The sequence below is a fragment of the Eurosta solidaginis genome, unplaced genomic scaffold (assembly GCF_040869045.1).
Source record: "Eurosta solidaginis isolate ZX-2024a unplaced genomic scaffold, ASM4086904v1 ctg00000428.1, whole genome shotgun sequence".
Classification (NCBI taxonomy): Eukaryota; Metazoa; Arthropoda; class Insecta; order Diptera; family Tephritidae; genus Eurosta; species Eurosta solidaginis.
In genome coordinates, this window is record NW_027136894.1 from 552,940 (window position 1) to 576,468 (window position 23,529).

Below are 23,529 nucleotides of genomic sequence, written 5' to 3' on the forward strand. Positions count from 1 at the left end.
TGCAATGGAAAGCTTTTGATTGTAGTCGAATGGTGTTGTTACCGGGTTACAGTCAGCCATACCGAAGCGATCCAGCACGTCACTTATGAACTGCGATTGATCAATCTTAATTGAATGTGATGAGCGCGTGATTCGGATACCTAAAACCGAAGAAGCTTCTCCCAAGTCTTTCATTGCAAATTTCTTAGCGAGGCTTTCTTTCAGGGAATCGATCTGCTTCACATCATTTGAAAATATCAAAACATCATCTACGTAAATTGCCATGTATATCATATAACTATCGGTGATTTTATAGTAAACGCATTGGTCAACTTCGCTTCTATTAAGTCCTATTTGGAGCAGCTCATTATTTAGTGTTTCATTCCACATTCGCCCAGACTGCTTTAGTCCATAAATAGCTTTACGCAACTTGCACACCTTGCCTGACCCATCTCTAAACCCTTGTGGTTGGGTCATAAACACCTCCTCTTTCAGTGTACCGTTGAGGTATGCCGACACGGCATCCATTTGATGGATTAGCATATTGTACTTAATAGCCAATGCTATAAGAAATCTTAAAGATTGATACCGTACAACCGGAGCAAAAGTTTCGGTGTAATCTATGCCCTCACGTTGGCTGTACCCTTTAGCTACAAGCCTAGCTTTTCTACGAATTGCAGCACCGTTTTCATTCCGCTTTGTCTTGAAGACCCACTTAGAAGCTATTGCTTTTCTTCCTACAGGTAATTCAACAAGCTCCCAAGTATCGTTCGCCATTAGTGACTCAATTTCACTCTGCATAGCCGTGTTCCAATCATTTGAAGCAGCTACGGCTTCTTCGAACGTTTCAGGGTCATTAGAGACCAGCTGCATAGCACAAAGGTTATACGACTGAGGAGTTTTTTTCAAGAGCCTCTCAGATCTGCGAACTTCAGCACTTTCGGCTGTTTCTTCCTCACAGCTTCTACCGTCAGAGTCATCTTCTGATTTTGTGCCCTCATAATTTGCAATTGTGTTCACCGCACAATCGGTTTCATTAGGTTTTTCATTTACGCAGCTTGTGTTCGTTCGCAACTTGTTGTCGTTTTCAAATTCATTAAAACACTCATTCTGACAATCTGCGTTGCTATTTTCAATTACAGGTGCAAGTTCTTCATCACTAGCATCGCCCCCAGAATTTGCACTCTCTGGTTCTACTAACATCGGATAATAATGATCTACCGGACTCTGATTGCATGAGTTACGTTCATTTTCAAGAAACACTACATCTCTGCTTACTATGATTTCTCGCTTCTTAGGGTTGTATAACCGATATGCTTTGCTTTCAGCACTATAGCCCACCATGATACATTCAAGAGATTTTGGGTCTAACTTGTGTCGTTTTTCTTTACTTATATGCACCATTGCTGTGCAACCGAAAACGCGTAAACGACTCAAATCAGGGTTTCTACCAGACCAAATTTCTTCAGGAGTTCGAATATAACCCCTACATGGTACTCTATTTACGATATAAGCAGTTGTTACAGCAGCTTCTGCCCAGAAACTTTCATTGAGGCTGCTATCAATAAGCATACACCGAATGCGCTCTACAATCGTGCGGTTCATGCGTTCAGCAACGCCGTTCTGCTCGGGCGCATAAGGGAAAGTCTTTTGATGTAAAATACCATGTCTCACCAAGAAATCGTTAAACATTTTATTTACGTACTCTCTGCCGTTATCTGTACGCAACGATTTTATTTTCTTCGAGCACTGATTTTCTACCGCTGTTTTGAACTCTACAAATTTGTTGAACGCGTCGGACTTATTTTTGAGAGGATAGATAAATACTTTGCGCGAATAATCGTCTACAAAGGTTAGCATAAATCGAGCGCCTGAAAATGATTTGCGTTTGAATGGTCCAACAACGTCGGAATGTATCAATTCAAGCAAACCTTCAGCTAGTGTACCAGCTTCTTTATTTGGTCTTCGTGTTTGTTTACCTTTCACGCAACCTTTACATGTATCGGACTTACCTTTGTCCAACACTACACCTGTGCAAGAATTCTTCACGCTAATCATGCTGCTGTCACAAATATGCGCTAATCTACGGTGCCACAAACTTGAATTATCTTTAGCTATTAACACGCTTGGTTGTTTTATATCAATTTCACAATCCATTCGGTAAAGTCCATCTTCACAAGTTGCAGTGGCGCTTAATTTATTATTTCTATCAAGAATTATACACTTGCTTTCATCAAAAATTACTATTTTTCCTGTTTTCGTGATTTGACTTACTGACAGCAAATTTGCGCATAAGCCTGGCACATGTTCGACATTTTTGACAGTTACGCTTTGTTGCAATTTTTCGCCGAAAGTTCGCATTTCAACATCTCCCATTTTTTCTACGGAAAGCTCGCTGTTATTCGCAACAACAATTACTTTGTTATTTGTACTTCTTTCGTTATGTAAAACAACATTATTATTTGTCATATGATTCGTTGCGCCAGAGTCTATGTACCACTGTGCGTTGGTGTTGTGCATATATTCTTTTACTTTTGTACGTGTTGTTTTCGCGTATGATTTCATGCTGGATGCAAAGAGAACTTCTTTTTTCTTTGCGCTGTCTCTTCTTTTATTGGGACAATTTCGTGAGAAATGGCCTATCTCTTTACATGTATGACATCTTAAATTTTTTCGTTTGATGTTCTTTGTATGAAATGCGTTAATTTTTGTCGAACCGCTATCAAATTTTGCATCTTGAAGCAAAAGATTTTTCACCATATCAACGGTAAGCTTTTCTTTCGAATTTCCCACAGCCATTACTAATGGTCTAAAATCGTCCGGAAGGCCCGCTAGCATGAGAGATGCAGCCAACTCATCGTCTATATTCAAACCAGCATTTCGGACTTTCAAAGCAATCATAACAAGTTCGTTTACATACTCTTGTATCGAACTATGACTTTCCAGCTTGATATTGACCAACTGTTTCAACAGTTCTACTTTTCTTGTCAATCCATTGTCCTCATATGCATTTAGCAAAGATTCACATGCCTCCTTTGCCGTCGAAGCAGATGCTATGTGACCGAAGTTAGACGGGTCAATCATCAGCGTAATTTCCGCTAAGGCACGTTCATTTTTTTCGTTGTCTTTATCCGATAATACACCTGTCTCTACCACCTTCCAACAGCCTTTGATGACGAGGCAGGATTTAGCTTGCCTTTTCCACGTATCAAAGTTTTCGCGACCTCGTAATTTTTCTACGGGATAAACTAATGAGGTAGATGACGTGTTCATTTTTAAAGAAAACTAAAAACGCGTGGCATGCGGCCCATAACCTGTTGTTGGTTAAGTAAGTTTATTGTATAAAAAAGAACGGATGTATGACGTACATTGCATATTAAACAAATGCAGGGTATAAAGAGCATGAGAAACACAGGGTTAAATATATAATTCAGTTATTCAACAGGTTTCATTCCCAACTTGTGGTTCTCTAACTGGACTCAAATGTAAGATTCCACATTACAGTATTTTCACGGAAATAAATAAAATATAGATAATTTATTTTTGATGAATTACGGCTCATTACTGCTATCAGCCAGGTGTTTATTTCTCACAATAAACAGCTGCTGGTTTTGGTGGTACCACCTTGGAGTGTTTTTTAACTCCACCTCAACTCGATGTCCAATGTAGATATCAACTGGAGAAAGGTTTTGGATATTCATTTGAGAACTGTACATTTTCCAAAATCTCTCAAAGGTGGGATAATAATTTGAAAATGCTAACGACGTTGCAGATCAACTCGAGAACTTTAAATTTTACAAAATTTCTCAAAGGTTGAATACTTATTGGAGAATTAAGTTGGATATCAACTCGAGAACTATCTGGTTTAAGAATAATTAAATAATAATGTTGGATATCACTTTCGGAACTAGATATATAATTCGATGGAGATTTTTTTTTCTATGTTTGTTTGGTAAACAAAGTCCAGCTGTTGTCGTATCTACAAATTATTTAGATAATAAAAAAACCAATGTTGCCGTACAAAGAAGCGTTCCCCAAAGGCGGCATTTAAATGTGACTGAAAAACTGCTCAGTAGTTGAACTGGAGTTTGAATTTGACTAGAGTTTAAGCAAACTTAGTTTAAACTTGGCTTAACTAACTGCTGAAACACCGGGCCTTAATATGACAAAAGCAATGCTCGTAGTTTAAAACTTTAGTGTACTGAGATGTTAGCCTTAAGCCGAAAAAACTGTGGACTTGAGCGGTTGCAGAGGACTTGTCTCCAGTCCGTGCTCTCGTTGCTTAGGTGTCTCTTATTAAAGTGGTGCAATCATATTTTTGCTAGGAATTTTTATTTTTATATTGAATATAAATAAATATATACATATATGTACTAGAATACCCCGCAAACTTTGTTCTGCCAGAAAATTTGTTTGCCTGCATTTAAAAAGTGAGAATCGCTGTCTTTCTTCACTATCTATTCCTCCTCTTTTACTGTATCTTCCATTTTTCTTATAATTATTGTCCTTCAATTATACCATTTTTCTGCCTCCCACTTTTACGCCCACTCCCCAATCTCACCACCACTCCCAATTCCATTCTTACTCCCACACCCACTCTTACATCCGCTGAATTTCATATTCCCATTCCCACTGCCAGTCATATTCCACACGAACTACAACTCCCACTCCCATTCCCTCACCCCCTCTACCACAATTTCCTCATATATGGAAACTCTATACTAAATATCGACTACCTGCTTCACCTGGTTAACCGTTTTGGTAATAGTCTAGTTGAGGGGTCGACTGCTAATACGCTACCAAAAATATCGAGAGAGGTGTCAAACGACGCGTCTTGACATCAGTATTAATAATCCGAAGGCGGAAAATAAAAACTTTAACGCGTTCAAAATATATGAACGAAAAACCGAAAAAAGACCCGCGGGTACCTCCAAAACCGGGGGTCGGATCCATAGTATTTTTGCGCAGAACACCTTTCTGCGTTGGCGGCCTTCGGCCGCGATTATAAAAAATAAACCTGGGCTACGCCATGCCAAGTCCGGGTGTGTGGTATAACCGTGGCTACCGCCACGGTGATGCACAATTTTTTTGGGGGGTACAAACACAACAACAAACACATGGAAATCGCCAACTTCAAATGCAAATATCTCCGGACAGAGATAAAATTTTTCTTTTCCGCCATCGTATTATTGTTCTCGAGATTAATACGCGTCGTTTGACACCTCTCTCGATATTTTTGGTAGCGTATTAGCAGTCGACCCCTCAACTAGACTATTACCACCGTTTTCAATAACTTTGTTTGCACAAATCTTTTTCGAAATGATTTTTCTCTCTTTAACTTCTACTCTCCATCCTCTTTCACAAGCTTCTGTCCTTCCCGTACTCCCCAGCACTTTCATCATGTTTATCTCCCTTTTCAACTCTCACCTTCTTTTTTCTCCCTAACCCTCAATTCTCTTTCTTCCCTTCTTCAATTCCCAATCAGATCTTTTATATTCCATTTTCGAAAGGCTGCCTCAATAATGCATTTCAAACATATTGTACCAAAAATAAGATTCATGCATGTCAGACGATCGGAATCTAAGTGTTCTTTGCCTAATCCACAGGAAAAAGGGATCCTGCAAACTGCTGCAAACTATCGCTGAATCAACCTTCTTAATATCGCATATAAGGTCGTGTCAAGTGTATTATGCGAAATATTAAAGCTCACCCTAAATCGGCTGATTGGACCTTATAAGTGCGGCTTCAGACCTGGTAAATCTACCATCGACCAGATTCTCACAATGCGCCAAAACTTGGCAAAAACTCGTGAAATATAAATTGACACACATCACCTCTTCGTCGATTTTAAAGCCGCCTTCGACAACGCGAAAAGGAGCTCCCTCTATGTTGCTATTACTGAATTTTGTTTCCCCGTTTCATAAGTGGAATTGTTGTACAACGAACAGCAGCTCTGACTGTAGCCTTCGCGTATCGCACTGTATCAGGATGAGCCGAAAAATTAATTACAGGAACAATCCCTATGGACCTATTGGGGCTGGAAAAAAGTAGAGAAAGAAAATAGCTGTCGGATTAAGGGCGCATGAAAGTCTGCAGCAAACAGAGTAAGGAGAAATTTTAAGAATGTGACAAATATGATGGGAAAATTAACAGCTGGGTAGATGGACAGCAAAACCAATAACAGATGTTGGAGTATGGAGCACCAGAAGTTTCGGTGAGCTAAATTACTATTTCACCTAAATGCTTTTATTTTTTGTTTATTTGATTGAATTTTCCTATCTAAAAAGTAGAACACATAATGCTTGCAATCTACAAGACGAATAAATACTACAACTTGAATACTCTCGTTTGTTTTTGTTAATACTTTGCATATCAGCAAAGGAAATTACACATTTTCTCATATTTTATATACATTTGCTGACTCTCGCGCGCTATACTTCATAAAAGATCTATTGGTAGATATATAATTAACTATACCTTAGAATTATAGTTTGGCCATGAAAGCGGGCGAAATTTTCCACCTGCCTATTTATATATATTAAGAAATTAGTAATTTTATTCAGTAGATACGTTACCAAATGGTTTGAAATTTAGTTTAATATTTATTTTAATAATAGAAATTCATTGAATATTGCTTCCGAATAATATTTCATAACCGTCGCTTTAAGAAAGCAAATTAATTATATATTACAGCGAAACTGGAAATTTATATTTATTGAATCCTTAGCCTTTGTCCTTTCAGATTCTCGCCTCTTCAATTGCTTTCACTTGATTAACCTTTTGTCATTGAATGCACAGCCGTGCTTAATTTAACACATAAAATAAAATTGGAAAAACGCGACACCAAAGGCAGTTTCTTATATTATGTTGAATTTTCTTGCCTTCTCTATTAAGTTTGCGAATGATGCTTGCAATCTCGAGCAAGTTCAATCTAATTGAATTAATCTATTGTTTCAATTTTTTTCTTAATCCAAATTTAATTTAATTAGGCGTGATTTTCGTACCTTTGTCGTCAGCTAGTGGACTTCATCGTTATGTTTATGTAAATATTTAAAAGAAATTGTGCAGCATTCCATTTTCCGCTTTTGAAAATTTGAATTGATATGAAGCAAAACTGATTTGCATTAACTCGTTAAATAAGACTTTATTTAGTGGTATGGTAAACTTAATCTTTTAGACGTTCGACAACAGACAATAAGACCACCAATCTCCTATTTCCATTAGTTTTGTATATATGTATAATATTTTGGTATTTCATTGATACAAAGTTATTTTTCCAAAGATATTGCCTATTGCGTTCGCATAAGAACATTTAGAAAGCATTTATATACAAGTGGGCGTCGTCCTTTAGCGATTTCGTAAATTTTTACCACTCTCTATTCTTATGACAAGGGTAATCAGTTTTTGAAGTTATACTCCTTTACGCGCGTTATGAAAAAAATTAAGAGAGTGAAATTTTAAACAAATGTGACACAAAAGTCACAGGTTTGAAAAGCAGTTCGTGCGTATGCTCCCTGTGAATTGTACGAGCAAACTTCTTTGAGTGGGATTTTTGAATGTAGGTATGTACATGTTAGTGTTTGTACAGATCTAGTTTATCAATACATGTAAAGAAGGATATACATATGTGTGTATGCAGCCTATGGACTCCGAAACCAATACGCCGATTTTATTCAAATTTGCAGGAAAGCTTCACAGCGACCGGGGAAGTATTCCCGTGAAATTCCTTGCCAGGAAGTGGACCATGGACCGATCTATTCAAACAGATTCTATTCACGGTTCGATTTGCCTGAAATTTGGTATATACGTAAACCTTTGTGATGCCAAGGTTAGGTTAGGTTGAACTGGCCAGTCTATTTGGATCTCACATAGACTGTATGAGTACGTAGTTTTACCAGACCAAACTGAAAAACCTTTTCAAAAGCCAGAGCCTGTGTTGCGTCTTTCCCGCTTGGTCGATAATGTACAAATCTAGCATTATTTAAAAATCGCCAACTTTACTGGAAGGTCTACGATGAAAGCTTAGTGGAATGCGTCCTATTCAGCTAGATCATCCGCTTTTTCATTCCCATCTTCTCAATATAGATGTATGCCTCTCTCTATCCTGGTTCTTTTAGGGGATTGGTTAAGCTTTTACACACTTTTAGATTATCTAGCAGCTACTTTTTTCGCATTCTTTCTAATATAAAGATAGAATGTGTTTAAAAATTTTCTTAGAAACCAGAATGATAAAATGCAGAGCGGTGTTGTCGATATTCCCTTCCACATGAATACGCAGCAACCTTTTTATACTCAGCTGAGCAGAGCTCACAGAGTATATTAAATTTGTTCGCATAACGGTACCCCGTAACGGCATAAACCAATCAAGATATATATAGACTGTTATGTATATATCAAAATGATCTGGGTGAAAAAAAAATCATTTAGCCGTCTGTCCGTAAACACGATAACTTCAGTAAATTTTGAGGTATCTTAATGAAATTTGGTACGTAAGTTCCTGGGCACTCGTCTCAGATCGCTATTTAAAATGATCGTTATCGGACTATAACCACGCCCACTTTTTCGATATCAAAAATTTCGAAAAAAACGAAAAAGTGCGATAATTCATTACCAAAGACGGATAAAGCGATGAAACTTGGTAGGTGGGTTGACCTTATGACGCGGAATAGAAAATTATTAAAGTTTTGGACAATGGAACCGCCCACTTTTAAAAGAAGGTAATTTAAAAGTTTTGCAAGCTCTAATTTGGCAGCTGAGTATGTAATGTTCAGTTACACCCGAACTTAGCCTTGCTTACTTGTTCATAGCTAAAGTCTTTCTTGTAAACTTCCTTTTATTTCACGTCGCAATAAACGAGATTGCAACGTTTTTTCTTACTACCTATTACGACTTTGTGTTGCTAATTTCCCTATCACATTTTCAAATTCCGCGATGCTATGACGAAGAAACATTTTAAAAATATATTTAATTAGCTAACTTTGACACTTTTTCAATTATGGGATAAGTATGCGGGTGTATGTATGGCGTTTGGGTTTAATTTTATACAAAACTTTGCCTATGTGGGAGTCTGTATTGACATATAAAACAATATCAGCCTAGAAATCCAATCACATTTGCCAACAAACGCTACTTGGGAGTGAGAAAGCAATTAAAAAATGAACGTTGCTTTAAGGCAAATGAAATTTACCGTAATTTAAGGCAATCCGCATATGAGTTGCTTCGTCAGTGGAGCGAAACACATTTTTCACACCACTACGGATCTGCAAGTAGGGTTAGGTTAGGTTGAAGCGGGTGCCCGAGGGAAAGCATAGCCCAGTAATATAAGGCCCGTCGTGATACACGAAAAAATAAAAATTAACTTTCTTTTCGAATCACTTAAAGACCGGATAAAGGCTACCAAGTCCTTGATGTCATAATCCAGAAAAAGAGCTCCAAGAAAGTGCTGCCTGGTTCCACTTAGCAACGGCACCTAAACCCTCCTGAAGCAACGACCGTTATACGCTTCTAAATTTTCAGCATGTCTACCTATAAAGAATTGTCCGCTTAATACTCCTACAAGTGTGGAAATTGTATCCTAACTTAGAGTGTAAGCGTGACGGAAACTTTTAGGACACCCCTTTGGCCACGAAGGTCCCCTACCGTCATATTCCGGGTAGTGGAAACCCATTTCTTTGTGAGGATGACGATCTCCGTTTTTGCTGTTGTTAGCTAGATACCGTACTCAGCCATCCACCCATTTACATTACGCATGACCTGGTTTAATTTTAGCTGTGCCAGCTCTCAGCTTGGTGTTGTTATCACAGATGCCACATCGTCTGCAAAAGCAACGGGGAAGGTGCTTTCTGGAATGTTTAGTCGAAGAAGACCTAGTACCGAACCCTGGGCTGCGCCACCTGTTATTTTTTCCTTTTTTTGACCGTCAGTGGTTTCATAGATTAAATACCTGTCTCTTAGTAGTCCCTTAAAATTTCTAACAATATTGCGGTATCTTGAAGTGCTTTTCACATCATCGTTTCATACATATGACAAGGATTCTCTCCCAGATTTCCTTTAATGTTCCATCATAGCTTTCTTCGCGTATTCAAACATTTAATTTTTTATTGAATTTTGTAGCGACTTTATAAATATTTATAAGATTGCATAATCTTTGCTTCAGGAAAAAGCTCACTCTTCCTAAAGTTTGTCGAAATCCTCACCACAACATAACAGAATGAAATTTATTATTAAATTGCATTAAAATAACAAGTTGAGGCATTTAATGAACTGCAAGAAATGTTATTTACAATAAAAGTAAAATAAATGCATTTCCAATACTGTTTAAATTGCATTGTCCTAAATGAGTATGTGTTCATATAGAAATTTCACTGCGCATATAGATGAGGCAAAATAAATGCCAATATGTTACATTCAGTCAAAGCAATTAGTTGTAAACTACCTTGCAACTTGTCTGCATTATACCACAAACTAGTCAACAAACTATCTTGTGGATGTGTTAACATCTGTGCTCACGGCGTAAGGCGGTTTCACTACGGTTTTATGTGGAAACAATACACATGGCAGAGCTGATATTCACGCAACAGCAATAATATAGAAAAGGAAATGGAATCGACAGGGCAAAAGGAAAAGTACCTGAAATTTATAGAGAAGAAGAGGACAAATTAAAAGCAGAGTAATAACATTGTCGATAGATGTGGACGACTATAACGATGCTTATATCAAAGCCGCTGCCGGAACCGAAACCGAAATAGGATCGATGCCGATACCAAATCTCCAAACCCAAACCAAATACATATGTATGTAACCGAACCGCTGCAATGAAAGGAAAGTGCAAATGAGTACGATCCATACGACACGAATACAAAATCTCCATCAAGACTTGGTTCGGAATTCTTGTTCTGTGACGCGACGAAATTTCATACAGTTTAATAAATTGACGAATTTTATTGTTGAATTGTTTTAAATTTTTTCAGTTTTAATTTCGATCGCACTATATAATAACGGGTGTCTAACAGGAGTATCGTTTTTACGTTAAGTAATGTGCTTCATTCACACTGAGCTCTGAGTCTGATATACCAGGCTATGAATGGAGGGCCCTTGACAGGCCATCCTTCACAGATCATGCATATATTAGCTTCAGCAACCCTCTAAAAAAATAGGAAATGGAAAACCTTTGGAAACCGTTGGACGTCATACAGGTACAAATTGCAGATATATTATGACGAATATTAGCAGTTCTATATATCACTATGGTGCTAGTAAATAAATGCACAGCAGCAGCAAAGTAATCAACCACACATATATACTTGTAAACATCAAAGCAAGCAGCCACACATACATGTAAACAGCGAAGCTAACAGCTAAGAGCATATTTCACATACATACATGTAGTTAGCAGTTAAGAGCAGCAGTTATTACTCACACATACACAGGCATATAACTAGAAGAGACACGTAAAAATCAGATACATAAAGGAGACATAAATAAGCAGCTGCTCGCTAAAAGTCTAGGAGAAATGGGTTAACGAGGCAACCGAGAATATAAAAGCAGCGCAAGCTGACGAATAATGAATCAGATTGATCTAAATACGCTATTAGTGAGGTACGCCATAATTGTAATTGTGAAGTACAACTGCCACTGTAAAGTTGTAACTAAAGACCATGTTGCAATACTGAATATTGGAGGTATTTATTCGACAGCTCAGCGATTCGAACGTTAAAAGAAAATGTAAGTAGGAGTTTCCAGAAAATTCGTTACATATGAAGTCAGAAGACTAGGGAAAATTAAAGAGGTTACCACCTTAGATGAGTTGGAGGAATACAACAACTTCTTATCAAAGGCGCTGACAACTGCGTATGAGAGAGCTTGTCCTCTGAGAACACTTATGGAAAGACAAAGCCACTAGGATAGTGTATAGAGTTGAGTCTTTTTATGGGGCAGGTAAAGCAGATTTTTAAGCTGGCATAAGTTGCGGAAAGCGAAGAGTGCTGGCGCGAATAAAGAGATCTGTTGGGGATCTATAAAAGGGAAATCAGCAGGTCGAAGAAGGTTCCAATGAAAAATTTCTGTGCAAACATTGAATGCTCAAACGAAAAGGCAAGACTTATCTAAGGAAATACAGTTCAGGGATTAATCACAAAGAACGAAGGGGAATGGCAGCACAATAGTGAAGAGCACCTTGAGGCGCTATTTAACACACACTTCAAGAGTTGTTTTGTAACAACATCGACGCTCCAAAAAACGGAGCGAGCGGTAACAGGATTTGTCACATATATCAAGTTTAATTCAATTCAATTCAATTCAATTCAATTTATTTAACACATTTGTACAAGTGAGACTATTGTCTCTTAAAGTACATCGATATTTGGATATGTGTACAATATAATAATGTGAGTATAACAATATTTATATTAATATCAAACAAATAACAGAAATAGACAATGTAGATTCGAGAAAATAGCTAGAATAGTATTTTTCGTATATCAAAAAATTCAGACAAAGCCAATTTAAAGCGCGATGCATTGGGCTCATTTTTAATAAAATTAGGTAATGAGTTCCATACTTTGATAGTACTGACAAAGAACGTCCTTGATGATGAGAGATATTTATGGCATGGAACGATGAGGTTACAGGTTCTGTCAGATCTAGCAAAACATAAATTTCGGAATAGGTATTCTGGTTGTTTTTTATAAATTAATTTATTCAGGAAAATTAGATTGCGATAGTTTAGGAAGGTAGTAAGACTGCAATCAAGTATTTTAAACGAAAACTCTGATATGTGGTCAAATTTACGCTTCAAGTAGATATATCTTGCACAATTGTTCAATGCAAGTTCTAGCTTATTTCTAGACGTGCAGTCTATATCACCAAACACTAACCCTCCCAATGAAATGAAAGGAACTATTAGTGATCTGACTAACATTAATTTAACATTTGGAGGAATGAAAGCAGCTGTGTACCACAATTTCCTTAGCACAAAATAAATTTTTGATAAAACGTAGTTTATATGATCAACACAGTTAAAATTGGAATTTAGTTTGAACCCTAAACTATTAACGACCGACTCATACTTAATGGTAGTATCCTGTAGTATAACCGATGGCAAATTCTCTACTAGTTTCGGAGAGTGCGAAATGCAAATAGCTTTTATTTTAGACGCATTTAGATTTAAATTATTATCACTCGACCACGAAGAGATACTTCCGAGATACTCGTTCATCCTACAAACCAAATCTTCAGATAAGCCAATAGGGCGAGATAGATATATTTGTGCATCATCAGCATATATATGTATTGAAACACTTTTACAGCAATGAGTAATATCGTTAATGAACATACTGAACAAAACTGGTCCAAGTATAGATCCATGAGGCACCCCCGAGCACAGGCACTTCGTCTCAGATCCACCACTTTTAACTACTACCTTCTGCCAACGATTTGTTAGATAGTTTTCGAGCAATCTTGAAGCGCTAGAAGAGAATCCAAAGTAGTGTCGTAATTTCATTAAGAGAATGGAATGATCTACTGTGTCAAAGGCTTTCGAAAAATCTAAAAGTGACATCACAGTCAAATCACCCCTATCGTAGGCAGGGCGGATGTCTTCAGTTACCTTGAGTAAAAAATTATGTCAAGTACAAATCGCTGCATTTTTTTATATTCTAAAGTCTAGCGTGCTCCGCCTACCACTCCGTATGCCCTGGGTTCAAACCCCGGGCAAAGCAAAATCAAACTTGTAGAAATAAGGTTTTTCAATTAGAAGAAAATTTTTCTAAGCGGGGTCGCCCCTCGGCAGTGTTTGGAAAGCGCTCCGAGTGTATTTCTGCCATGAAAAGTTCTCAGTGAAAACTCATCTGCCTTGCAGATGCCGTTCGGAGGCGACATAAAACATGTAGGTCCCGCCCCGCCGATTTGTATGGAAAATCAATAGGAGCACGAAGCAAATTGGAAGAGAAGCGCGGTCTTAGATCTCATCGGAGGTTATCGTGCCTTTCATTTATTTTTTTTTTTAAGTCTACCAAATCACTGCAGTGTCTCTTAGGTGAAAATTGTAGCCGATGAAGAAAGCAGCAAACATTTTCAGGAAACGCGCTTTAGCTGCAGTTGCTTTAATAATTATATTGATACACATGAGTTGACAAAGGGATGTGCAGCGCCAGACGTCCAATTTGTTTGGGAAAAATCGTAAGGGATAAGCGTTGGATATGATCGGTCATGCAGAAAATGCGTGGAAAAAAGCGGGGCACAAATTTGCTTATATATCTAAAGAGAGAAGATTCACGGCTAACGATGGCCAAATAAACTGGATACTGTCTGGCGTCACACAGGCACGAAGAAACGGTTGTACAAGCTCCGTGTTCGTGTCCTGCGCTTCCAGGGTCAAGGTTCCAGGTACTAAGAGCACTAAAGTTGCAAGATATGCAGGCAGTTAAGCTGCGTAGGTCAAAGAAAGCTTCTAATATTTGCCAAGAATGCCGAGATATGCTATAACATAAGTCTTTAGATTCATTTAGGTTTTTACAGATTGGTCGTCAAACAAGTTGTGGTAATACTATGGATACATTCAATCTATGTAAACTTTGTATTGCCAGGCCAGCATAACTTAACTTAACCTCTCATACATTTTCTTCCAATATAAGTATTTTGTTTCGATTTCGTAAAAGCATTTACACGCAAATAAAGCAATTCGATAGGAAAAAGTGGCATCTAATCGCTAAGTTTAATATCAATCAGTTATTGAAAACTAGTGCTTTTTCGACTAGCTTGTATTTCATTATGAGGCACAATAGTACTTATTTTACGGCACTAACAAAATTATCTTTTAATTTGTTAGTGTATCGCACTTATTAAGTGTTCATTATCTTGAATGACCAACCATGACCAGCAAACATTATACTAGTTGCACAACTTGCCTGCTTCATTATACTCTGATGGGCAGAGCTCACAGAGTATATTAACTTTGTTCGCATAACGTTAATCCGTAACGGCATAAACCAATCGAGATAGATGTAGACTTCTATATATCAAAATGATCTGGGCGAAAAACGAAATTCATTTAGCCATGTCCGTCTGTCCGTCCGTTCGTCCGACCATCCATCCGTAAACTCGATAACTTGAGTAAATTTTGAGGTATCTTGATGAAATTTTGTATTTAGGTTCCTGGGCGCTCATCTCTGATCGCTATTTAAAATGAACGATATAGGACTACAACCACGCCTACTTTTTTGATAACGAAAATTTCGAAAAACCGAAAAAGTGCGATAATTCATTACCGAAGATGGATAAAGCGATGAAACTTGGTAGGTGCGTTGACCTTATGACGCCAAATAGAAAATTAGTAAATAGTGGCACCGCCCACTTTTAAAAGAAGGTAATTTAAAAGTTTTGCAAGCTGTAATTTCGCAGTCGTTGAAGATATCGTGATGAAATTTGACAGGCACGTTACTCCTATTACTATATGTGTGCTAAATAAAAATTAGCAAAATCGGATGACGAACACGCCCACTTAAAAAAAAAAAAATTAAGTCAAATTTTAACTAAAAATTGAATAACTTTACAGTATATAAGTAAATTATGTCAACATTCAACTCTAGTAATGATGTGGTGCAACAAAATACAAAAATAAAAGAAAATTTCAAAATGGGCGTGGCTCCGCCCTTTTCCATTTAATTCGTCTAGAATACTTTTAAGGCCATAAGTCGAAGAAGCATTTACCAATCCTTGTGAAATTTGGTAGGTGCAAAGATTTTATGACGGTAACAGTTTCCTGTGACAATGGGTGAACTCGGTTGAAGCCACGCCCAGTTTTTATACACAGTCGACCGTCTGTCCTCTCGCTCAGCCGTTAACGCGATAACTTGAGCAGAAATCGATATATCTTTACTAGACTTATTTCACATACTTATCTGAACTCACTTTATCTTGGTATAAAAATAGCCGAAATCCGACTGTGACCGCGCCCACTTTTTCGATATTGAAAATTACGAAAAATAAAAAAAATGCCATAATTCTGTTCCAAATATGAAAAAAGAGATGAAACATGGTAATTGGATTGGTTTATTAACGCAAAATATAACTTTAGAAAAAACTTTGTAAAATGGATGTGATACTTGCCATATTAAGTAGAAGAATATGAAAAAGCTCTGCAGGACGAAATCAAAAGCCCTTGGAATCATGGCAGGAATGCTGTTCGTGGTATGACATATATAAATAAATTAGCGGTACCCGACAGATGATGTTCTGGGTCACCCTGGTCCACATTTTGGTCGATATCTCGAAAACGCCTTCACATATACGACTAGGGGCCACTCCCTTTTAAAACCCTCATTAATACCTTTAATTTGATACCCACATCGTACAAACACATTCTAGAGTCACCCCTGGTCCACCCTTATTGCGATATCTCGAAAGGGCGTCCACCTATAGAACTAAGGCCCACTACGTTTAAAATAATCATTAACACCTTTCATTTGATACCTATATCATACAAACACATTCCAGAGTCATCCGTGGTCCACCTTTATGGCGATATCTCCAAAAGGCGTCCACCTATAGAACTAAGGCCCACTCCCTTTTAAAATACTCATTAACACCCTTCATGGCGATATTTCGAAAAGGCGTCACCCATAGAACTAAGGCCCACTCCCTTTTAAAATACTCATTAACACCTCTCATTTGATACCCACATCGTACAACACACATTCTAGAGTCACCCCTGGTTCACCTTTATGGCGATATCCCGAAATGGCATCCACCTATAGAACTATGGCCCACTCCCTTCTAAAATAATCTTTAATACCATCCATTTGATACCCATGTCATACAAACACATTACAGGGTTACCCTAAGTTCATTTTCCTACATAGTTATTTTCCCTTGTTTTGTTTCCAAAGCTCTCAGGTGAGTATGTAATGTTCGGTTACACCTTAACTTAGCCTTCCTTACTTGTTTTTGTTACAAATGCATATGTAAATAGATATGTATACAAATGAAAACTAATTACAAAATACTTATTGCAAATATAGTTTTGGAACGTGCAGCACATAACAAGATAATACTCATTTTGTAGTTGACTGGTGGCAGTTATTGAACAAATGCACAAGGAGGCTAGGAATAAAGATGCAACACAGACAAAAACAAAACGAAACTATGTATAAACAAGTAAGGAAGGCTAAGTTCGGGTGAAACCGAACATTACATACTCAGCTGCCAAATTACAACTTGCAAACCTTTTAAATTACCTTCTTTTAAAAGTGGGCGGTGCCACGCTCATTGTCCAAAATTTTACTTATTTTCTATTCTGCATGATAAGGTCATCTCACCTACCAAGTATGATAGCTTTATCCGTCTTTGGTAATGAATTATCGCACTTTTTCGGTTTTTCGAAATTTTCGATATGGAAAAAGTGGGCGTTATCGTGTTCTCGGATAGACGGACATGGCTAAATGAGTTTCTTGTTTTCGCCCAAACCATTTTAATATATAGAAGTCTATATCTACATCGTTTAGTTTATGCATTTAGGGTACCGTTATTCGAACAAAATTAATATACTTGTGAGCTCTGCACAGCTGAGTATAAATATTAATTGGTAGGGAAAATGTACGCCTTAACGCTTTCTGTTCGGCAAGCAGAACTGTAAAATGAGATAATTAATTCTCTGAAGACATGAGTTCACACGTATATATGTACTTGTGTATATAAACAAAGTATGTTGCTGTGCTTGCGAACATCAGCAGTTCTATACATCACTATGCTGTATGAGGTGGGTTTTGTCTAAGGCTGGGGTAACGCTCAGTCAATCCAGAGTCGAGCAAAAGTCCCACAAACTCCTACTGAATAAATACACGATATTTATGTGTTACGAACACACGCACACACGGCTGGAGAATTAGGCGGGCAGCAGCTTTCCGTCGCAAGATGGCGAGGGGGCAGAGCGGCGGCTAACGATCGTTGGAGTAGAGGATGTTCGGTATGGCGTTTGAACGGTCGGGTAACGGGCGGACTCGTACGGCGGTACGGAAGCAGCGGCGGAATAGAAGCAGCGGCTTAACGGCGGTAGGATGGCAAGCGAACAGTGGCTAGTGTAGCAGCGGATGCCTCGGCTTAACGGCGGTAGGGTGGCAGACGGCCAACGGTCGTCGTAGCAGCAGCGTGACGGATGCAGCAGCTTAACGGCGGTAGGACGGCGAACGACCAACGGTCGTCGTAGCAGCGGCTTAACGGCGGTAGGATGGCAGACGGCCAACGGTCGTCGTAGCAGCGGCGTGACGGATGCAGCGGCTTAACGGCGGTAGGGTGGCGAACGGCCAACGGTTAGTGTGGCAGCGGCGGCACCAGCAAGGCGGGATGGGCAAGGCGGTAGTATGGCGGACGGCTAACGGTCGGCGTAGCACCGACGGGATGGAAGCAGCGGTGGCAACAGAGGGACGACGATGCGACGGCAGCGGCGGTGGACTACGGAGCGCGTACCAGGGCCGGGGAGAGAGGGGAAGTAGGCTGGGGATGGTGTTTACCTGGACAGCGGCGGCTCGTTCCGGGCGAGGTTGGTTGACGGTATCGGCGGGATCGGCAGTCTTCGGCAGAATCGATAGTAGGCCGGTCGGTCACCTGGGGAAGAGACTGCGAGGACTCGTTAGTGCTGATTTCACCGCTGGACACCCCCGCCTCCCTACTTGCACACTAGTAGAAGGTGCGTAAGGGGGGCGGGGTTGTACCAGCCGATACACCTTGGGTCGACCCGTGGGCGGAGGGGAAGTGCACCTTAACGGCACAGCGGTAGCCACTGTGCGCACGTATCGGCTCACGGCCGAAACCAGTGCTGAGGGGAAGGGGTGGAATGGTCATGAAGGCGTCGGGCCACTCAACACCTAGGAGGGCGCGGGGTGCAAGTAGCACAAGGCATACTCCCCGTCGTCCTTACCTAAGTGAAGGGTGACCCGCGCCATGACAGCGCCCCTTCCACTCAACCAGCCTAAGATAGAACTGAGGGGAAGGGGTTAAATGGCCATGAAGGCGTCCGGCCTTTCAACACCTAGGAGGGCGCGGGGGCAAGTAGCACAAGGCATCCTCCCCGTCGTCCTTACCTAAGTGAAGGGTGGCCTGTGCCATGACGGCACCCCTTCCAATCAGCTAGCCAGCAGGAGGGAAAAGTATGTCTTTAAAAAGACATCCACTCCCGCTGGCTTACCTGCGAGGACTGAATTGCAAAAATGCAAATTCGATGTTTATATGGGTGGTGCCGCAAACTGGTTGAGAATTCAACACACCATTATTGTGGTTTTCATTGGTTTGCTATCAGTGGTTGTTGACTATGCTATAAAAGAATAAGTACAAGTGGTTGTTGGCTATGCTATAGAAAAATAAGTACAGGGAGGTTCAGGTTTAAGTGAATAAGGAAATACAGGGGGTTACGTTATTGTAACGCTACGTTACAACTGGTAGAAAATAAATGCACAATAACAGCAAAGCAACCCCTCATATGAGTATGTAAACGTCAAAGCAAACAGACCCACACATACACACATGCAAACAGCGAAGCTAACCCTTAAAATAAAATTAAAGAAAAGAAAACTTTTTTAAAAATAAGCTTTTATTATTGGTTAATAAAATTAACTAAAAAGTAAAAAATAAATTGATTGTAAAGAAATATAACAGTTTATAAGTTCAATGTAACCTTTGACGATAATTAGGCTTCTTCGTCTGCGACAAAAAAATTCCATATTGTACATAATAACTATTTTTAACATTAAAACTTTACACCTAAATTTTTAAATCTTACAGTTTATATAACAGTCCTAATTGTTCTAATGAAAGCGTGTTACATTGTGAAAGCAAGATAATGAGGTCCTAAATGTTCTTAATTATACCATCAAAATTTAACACGCTTTTTATTAGAACAATTAGGACTGTGATATAAACTGAAAGATTTCATAATTTAGGTGTAAAGTTTTAATGTTAAAAATATGTAATTATGTACAATATGGAATTTTTTGTCGCAGCGAAGGAGCCTAATTACCGTTAAAGGTTACAATGAACTTATAAAGTGTTATATTTCTATACAGTCAATTTATTTTTTACTTTTTAGTTAATTTTATTAACCAATAAAAAAAGCTTATTTTTAAAAAAGTTTTTTTCTTTACAACAAAAACGGTACATCCCCCAGAGGTTCATTGTAGAGGGATAAGGGCTGCAGTAAAACAGAGTTCGCCCTGCTACCCTAAAGCGCAACGTTATCGATATGGAATTTTTATACACCCTCATATCATTCAGCCCTCGGCACGTGCTTACCTTGGCATTGGGTCATAAATACTAATAGTAAATCAGAAAAAATCCACATTCATAACCAACAAATTTTCTCTGTGGCAGAGATCGGCATCAGGTAACTTTTTTGATACTCTAATATATGCGTAGCAATTTGAGTGTGAGTAAGTATAAAGCAACCAAGCGCAGCTAGCCTGATCTATTCGTTTACATACAAAAATTGATGTGTAAGTGTATGATATGATGCATATGGATACAAGCGACAACGGTCTCTCACGAACAATTCTCGTGTTTGGTCTGCTTTCGTATGAAGTTTTAATTGAAATACGAGAAAAAAGTTTGCTTCGATGGGTGAGTTTCAAAGCGCAACTGCTAGCTCAGCTAATCAGTTATCAGCTGAGTGAAAGAAAGTGTGCTTTTGAAACGATACGTTGAGCCAACTGTCAACAACAAATCGATAAAAACGTTGAGTGAATGGAGAGAAACATTTTTATGCTCACTAATTTGTCGTAAAGTTGCAACTGTGCGTTCCAAGAAGTTATAACTAATCAACTTCACCACAGTTGTGCTTTTGGAATGCGCCCCATGCTTTGTTCAGCTCATTCAAACGAATTTGTATATATGTGCATACAAATGTTCACGTGTTCTTCCAACAACAAAACGTTAAATACATACATACATACATATGAATACATACATAGATTTTCCAGAAAACATATCGTATGTGTTTGCCAAAACTGCTTTCACTTCGTATATCAACATCTTCGTTTGTCAGATCTTTAACGTTCAACGCTAACCCGGTGTCAGGATGAAAAAAACTCTCAACCAAATTACCGATACGAATCGCTAGGTTTAAATAACCCTGACTGAGTATGAGTACACGATTTTTTATATCATGATCCGAATATATTGGAGCATATTCATAATCGAAATAAAATGTGACTAAGTTAGTTGAAGCATTTTTGACAGAGATCACATACAAAATTGTGTCAAACAGTGTTAACTAAGTTAAAATCATATTTTATTTTGACTTTGCCTATGTCGCGTTCAGTTTACAACTACTCAGTGCAGATCTCTGCTCTGTTTTAAAATAAAATTCCAATTTTCGCTTAGCTAAAATTCCATCGCCAAAACTCTGTAAAACAAAATAAAGTGCGCAGAAAAGTATGCAACATTTACCAATAACAGCCTAACATCTACGTTCATTGTATACACAAACAAAACGAAGTTACCTGCGTTCTTGAGGACTTAGGCTTTTATGCCAAGTTGAGCACACATCTTTACCGATAACTCTATTATCGATTCATTTATCGAATTCTCGCAAAGTAATATTGCATTGTCATCGGAGTTATACATGCGTGCAAAATATCAGCTCAATTGGGCACCGGGAAGTGTATCAAATTTAACTTGCAACAGCAGGCAAGTGAAACTATATAAACCCTTATAAAAAAAGCAATGGTCTAGGATGAATCCGGGATCGGTCCCAATGGAGTATGCGACTAATACCAATTTTGATCTCTTTGGGCGAATGTTACCTTTTATTTGGGCATGCCCTATAAATAGGCTAGTTGTACCCATTTATACTCGAAGCAGAACGATAAGACCAATTCCCTTTGTAACCATAAGCGAACGAACGAAGACTAATCCGCTTTATCCAAAAGTGTTAGTTTTCGTACTGTTCGAGGATATGTACCATTTAAATGCAATACTAAAACTTGCAAAAGATTGTTATATATAATCTAAGTATAAAAAATATTTAGTCGCCAACTCATTCCAAAATATATGGGCCGACGATAAAGGAACATGTGGTGCTAGTCACTTAGTATAGAGCTCCGCAGAGCTCACAGAGTATATTAATTTTGTTCGCATTACGGTACCCCGTAACGGCATAAACTCATCGAGATAGATATGGACTTCCATATATCAAAATTATCTGGGCGAAAAAAAAATCATTTAGCCATGTCCGTCCGTCCGTCTGTCCGTAAAATTTCGAAAAGCCAAAAAAGTGCGATAATTGATTACCAAAGACGGATAAAGCGATGAAACTTGGTAGGTGGGTTGACCTTATGACGCAAAATAGAAAATTAGTAAAATTTTGGACAATGGGCGTGGCACCGCCTACTTAAAAAAAAGGTTATTTAAAAGTTTTGCAAGCTGTAATTTGGCAGCTGAGTATGTAATGTTCGGTTACACCCTAACTTAGCCTTCCTTACCTGTTTTCCCCACAAATTGGCAGGGCGGGACCTACATCTTTGTGCCGAATACGAACGGCATCTCCACGCCAGATGAATTTTCAATGAAAATTAGTTCATGGAAGAAATACACTTCCTATGGGCAACCCCAATTAGCATTATATTCTAATTGATAAAAACTTTATTTTTAATTCTTATATTACTTTGCCTGAGAGTTGAGCCCAGGATCAAGCGTGTGGTAGATGCAGAACACCACGACCACAACATGGTGGCCACCGCTCTTCGTTAACCCGGATAAGCCTGAAATATATTTGAGTGTCTAATCTTTATATTTTTTTGAAATCATAGTTATTACTTGCTATTTTAAATAGAAAGTAGGTTAAAACTAAAATTTCTGCTGGAAAATTTGGAAAAGCGGTGTTGTTTTTAAACAACGATAGTAAAAAAAATAGTACAAACTATTGGAAAATTGCATGGTTTTGTTTATTTATTCATTGAAATAAGTTTACAGAAGATAAGAAAAAACATAAATTATGCAGGAGTGTGATAGTTTTCAAAGCAGTTTTTTGGATGCAGAGTAACTTCGCATTTTTTACAAAAAAATTTGGCATGTTTCAAAAAACGCACCGCAATTGACCTTGTCGATATTTTACTAGTTGGTCTATACCATCAAAACGTCAATTTTCGTGAAAACTTTTTGATGTAAGCCCAGATTTTCGTTGATCTGCTTTCTTGAAAATCTCCAAAATACCTGTAGCTACACTTCGGCGGAATTTTAGATGATCATATTCACCTTCATTAGCTTTGTATAGTTGCCAAGCATTGTGGAGCGCCATGTAAAGACAATAAGGGAAAAATATCATTTATTTCCTCTAATTGAAGTCCTGTAAAGGCTTATATTCTGATCAGATCTGTAAACTCCTCCCAGTTTGGTATTGTAGACTTTAATAAGAGTAGGCTGATTATCAAAAACGTATTTCTTTTCTTTTTGCGAATATCTTTTTATTTTGTCCACAGGATTTACTTTTGCGTCGTTTGATGCTATTGCAACAACGCTATTATCAAACCACTTACAAACTACGATTTCTTCAGCCCTTGTAGAGTG

The 23,529-nt window shown here is 38.4% G+C and overlaps 1 protein-coding gene across 1 annotated transcript in view; it reads left to right on the plus strand.

The window, feature by feature from the left end:
• The first annotated feature begins 5,617 nt into the window (after positions 1 to 5,617).
• LOC137235691 (somatostatin receptor type 2-like) overlaps positions 5,618 to 23,529 on the plus strand; it is a 103,846-nt gene continuing 85,934 nt past the window's right edge. The window contains exon 1 of the mRNA XM_067758576.1: positions 5,618 to 6,193. The gene's annotated coding sequence lies outside the window, so the exon portion shown is untranslated. The remainder of the gene's footprint in view (positions 6,194 to 23,529) is intronic.